Source organism: Canis aureus, chromosome 14 (genome assembly GCF_053574225.1).
Source record: "Canis aureus isolate CA01 chromosome 14, VMU_Caureus_v.1.0, whole genome shotgun sequence".
NCBI lineage: Eukaryota > Metazoa > Chordata > Mammalia > Carnivora > Canidae > Canis > Canis aureus.
Window position 1 is genome coordinate 14,738,800 of NC_135624.1, and position 4,768 is coordinate 14,743,567.

Here is a 4,768-nt window from a genome sequence, read left to right on the forward strand (position 1 = left end):
ATACACACACACACACACACACGGTACACATGAATGGCTAGATTCATATATTGGAAAGAAGGAAACATCTCAGCATTTCCATGAACCAAATCTACACACCACAAAGAATAACACAATATCATCTAAGGCAGTGAATTTTTCCTCTGTTTTTAAATTAAGTCTACAGTCTTAACAATCCTGTAGGATAATAATAATAATTTTCTGCTATGCTAAATAAGAAGATGATTCTTTCTGTTCACTATTTAAATGTGGAGAGAGTATAATGTTAATTTGTCTACCCCAAAAAAGCCAAAGAATTTATGGAGTGAGTAAGACTTTGAGTAAGCAAATGCAAAATATGATTACAATTCCATTACTAAAATTGATTCAGCATATAATTATGAAAAGTTATCATTATTTTCCTGTTTTGCTTTTTTCCCTTTTACTAAATTATCTCTAATGATAAAATTACGATGCTTTCTAATATTACCTTCTATGCTAAACTGTCCTCAATTTCCAAAAGAGAAACCAAAGTGTATTTTATTTATGCCTTTAAAGGGGTTATTGTTTCAATTGTAAACAATAAAATTGGAGTTACGTAAGTAGAAAGTTGGAGGAAAGGAGAATTATTTTTGTTTGTTTTTTAAGATTTTATTTATTTATCCATGAAAGACACGGAGAGAGAGAGGCAGAGACATAGGCAGAGGGAGAAGCAAGCTTCCTGACAGAAGCCTGATGTGGGACTCGATCCCAGGTCTCTCGGTTCACAACCTGAGCCAAAAGTAGATGCTCAACCACCAAGCCGAGCCACCCAGGTGCCCAGAGGAAAGGAGAATTTAACACAATCTCAATATATAACATTTGGATCAATAAGTAAAATTTGGTTTGGAAATATAGTGAAACTAAAATAAAATACACAAATATAATATGTCTAAATGCATGATAAAATTATCAAGATTCAAATGTTCTCAAACTATTACTAGAGGATTATTAGTTAAACGACACTGTATTAGCCCTCATAGAAAATAGTTAAAGGTTTTTTGTTGTTGTTTTGCTTTACTTAAAGATCTCACAGTTTTGGCTCAGTATATGAGTGATTGAAAGAAAGTGTAATAATTAAGGCAATAAATAAAAATAAAAGGACCTGCCATAAGATTGTACATAAGTGTCTTATACCTACAGACAAAATTACTTCCCTAGAGTAAACAGGAACTTTTATGACTTGGCCATTGTTTCAGCCTTCATTCTCATCCACTGTTCATGTTCTGTACACTGTTCTGATCAGAACAGATCAGAACATTCACTAGTAGTACTTCTTGCTGCTTCTGCTTAGAATAAACCCCTTTCAACCACCTGATTAACTCATTCTCTCTTTTAAGACACAGCTGTATCTGAAAAATCCTTCTGTTGCAGTCCTTCCTAGCAAAAACTTTAGGCCCTTACTGGTGTTAAAAACAAAACAAAACAAAACAAAAACAAAAACAAAAAAAAACAAAAAAAAAAAAAAAAAGGAGAAAGACAAGAAAGAAAGAAAATGGAGACCAGCCTTGAAAATCCCTGAGCAGACAAAACCATTTCAGTCATACAAACAAGTTTAATTTAGCTTATTTTGCCAGAATAACATGACCTGGATCATTTCTTGCTTAAGCCTCTGGAAATCATAAGCAAAATTTAAACTCTTTTCAAGGTTGATATAAGTGAACCACTGACCAATTCCCTACCACTTAAGAAAATGCCAATATTACAACCAGTCACCATGGAGAAAAATAATCATTGCTTTTTTCTTTCTATAAGTTGCTTTTAAAAAATATACCCTCAGCCTCATTTTACGTTTTAGTTTAAGTATCCCCAGTTTGCAGATTGTTTTTTTTTTCTTCTTTATTTTTGGGGGTGGGTGTGGGAGAGAGGTTTCAGAGGGAGAAGGAGAGAGAGATTCTTTTTTTTTAAACATTTGGAATTTTATTTAAAAAAAAATCACAACCATGAACATCGTTACAGTTAGAGGCCCTCTTGGTTCTCCACAATGATACTGAGCGTGCTCTCAAGGGGTTCCCATTGTTTAGTCTTTAGTTAAACAACCATCTTTAAAAGAAGGAAAAAAAAAAAAACTCGGCACACTACCATTTAACTTGTTTTAATGTTTCTTCACAAATGGTGAAAAATACTAAAGTACAGACAAGGAATAATCATAATGTTGTGGCCAACATTATAAATATGGAATTATAAATTTAAAACATTTTCTGGTTTAAAAAATAAACCTGGTAGTCGGTGCAGCTCTGCGGGGCCTCTGCGTCTAGCAGGGCCGGTCCCTGCGCCCCTGACGGTGCTCGCCTTTATCCAGTTTTCCAGGTCCTCCAGGCCGCCTCTTCTTCCTCCCTCTGTTCCATCCTAGGGCCGGGGGGCCCACCGGGACCGCCTCGTCTTCCTCCGCCAAAGCCACCTGGGTCCATGCCCCGGCCACCACGGAAGCCCCCTCTGTCTCCACCGCGGCCACCTCTGAACATCCCACCGGGCCCACCGCGGTCCCTGAGGCCACCTCTTCCTCCCTGCAGGCCACCAGGCCGCCTCTGCCACGGTCACCCCCGGGCGCGGGAAGGGTGGTGGAAGAAACCTTCAGGCCTCGGGGCCTTACCCTGGTTGCGCTCTGTTCTCCAGGCGAAGTTCTGGTTTCCACACCCCGGATTGGGGCACTGCCAGTCCCCAGCTCGGTGCTGGACGTTTCCTCCTCCAGATGGGTTCCCTCGGGAACCCCGGGGTCCTCTTGGGGGAAAGCCACCTCTGTCTCCTCCACGGCCTCCCATGCGACCCATGGGGCCCCCAGGACCTCCTGGGCCCCCTGGACCTGCACGGAGTGGCGGTGGCATCCCTCTGCCCTCACGGGGAGGCATACCACCCCGCATGCTGTTCATTGGAGGTTTCTTCCCAGCAAGAGAAACCTTAAGTTTGCTTCCTTGAAAATCTTTCCCATCAAACCACTCCACAGCAGCCTTGTTGGCAGTTGGTGGGTCTTCATAGGATACTGTAGCATCACCTTTGGGCTTTCCTGTTTCCTTGTCCAAGTAGATATGGATCATGGGTTGTCCTGTTCTCTTGTTCATCTTAACAAGTCCACATTGTTTAAAGAAGTCAGCCAGATCATCTAGAGTCACATTGTCATTTAAGCCTTGCACATAAATTGCACTGTTGTCAGAGTCTTCATCTGGATCTACAGGTGGGCCTAGATCTAGATCTGGTCCTTCATCCATGGGTCCACCAGGCTTATTGAAGCCACCTTGCTCTCCAGCGCTGCCCATTCCACCGCGTCCTCCTCCCCGCCCACCTCTGCTCATGCCTCCACGATCAAATCCCCCTCTTCCCCTGCCCCGGTTATCAGGGCGACTCATGCTCTGGTTCTCTACTGGTCCGGAAAATCCTCCAGACTCCTGCCCATAAACACCCATGCTACTGGGGTGGTCCTGTCGGAATGAACTCTGCTGCCCGTAGCTGCTGCTCTGTTGGTTATATTGACTTGTAGCCTGGCTGTAGGATCCAGTTTGGGGGGGATAACTAGTGGGCGGCTGCTGCCCATAGCTGCTTTGTTGACCATAGCTACTCTGCTGTCCATAGCTGCTCGGCTGCCCATAGGTGTTCTGCTGAGAGTAACTGCTCTGATCATAACTAGTCGGCTGTGTAGAGGAGTAGCTGGTAGGAGGATAAGATGGTGGTGCTGTGACTGGCTGCATGGGGTAGCTCCCAGGTACCTGGGGATAACTGTAGTTACTCTGTCCATATCCTAGGCTGGGCTGGTTGTAACCCCCTGTGCTAGATTGAGGTTGACTAGTCTCAGCGGGTTTGTTACCATCCTGTGGTCTTGCAGGTGCGATGGCTGCTGGCTGCAGCCCACAGGCTGGGTAAGCAGGCTGAGTGCCATATGCAGACTGAGCTGCATAGGAGGCCTGGGTGCTAGTGACCATAGCAGTGGTGGTATCATAAGCACCAGTGTCGTACCACTGGACAGGCTGACTGTATGCCTGGGGGGCAGTTGGAGTAGTATAACCAGTGGGAGGCTGTCCATAAGAACTTGCATAGGCAGTCTGCCCATAGGTCGCAGTGGTCTGAGCCTGGGTATAGCTGACATCAGTAGGCTGTCCATAGGTTCCATAGCTCTGCTGCCCATATGCCTGGGTGGCCTGTGCATATCCTTGAGTTGGTTGGGTGGTGTATGCACTGTAGCCCTGCTGGGCTGCAGTTTGGCTGTAGGTACTGTAATCTGTGGACGCCATTTTCTCTCCTTCCCTCTCCTTCTCTCAACGTCCGTCTCCCTCTCGCTTTCCCTCTAGGCGCCCGAGAGAGAGATGCTTAAGCATGTTCCATGACAGCATTGAGCTCAAGGCAGATTTCCATCTTCATGCCCCTGAGATCATGACCTCAGCTGAAATCCAGAGTTGGGCACTTAACCAACTGAACCACACAGGCAGTCCATGCAAACTGCCTTTTTGATATGTACACAATAAATTTATACTGATCACTACTTTGGTGATTTGTTAGTTTTACTTTGGCTTTTCTGAACTTTTGGCACCTGACTTGGTTATGGTCAGGAGTTAGTGGCACCTTCTTTGTTTGTCTTGGGGCCAGTGATTTCTCCTGGCTGGTTCATGGCATTAAAATATTTGGCTTACAATTTTTAAACGTGTTAGAAAAAACAAAATATGAAATAATGTTTTATAGTCAAATTATCTCTTCACTCATCCCCACATTCATGAAGCAGGCAGACTTTCTTGCACTCAACTTCACCTGGGATAGGTTATGA

The 4,768-nt window shown here is 44.2% G+C and overlaps 1 pseudogene; it reads right to left on the reverse strand.

Annotated features, from left to right (window-relative positions):
• Positions 1–2,272: 2,272 nt before the first annotated feature.
• Positions 2,273–4,274, reverse strand: LOC144283825 (RNA-binding protein EWS pseudogene; annotated as a pseudogene).
• Positions 4,275–4,768: the final 494 nt, after the last annotated feature.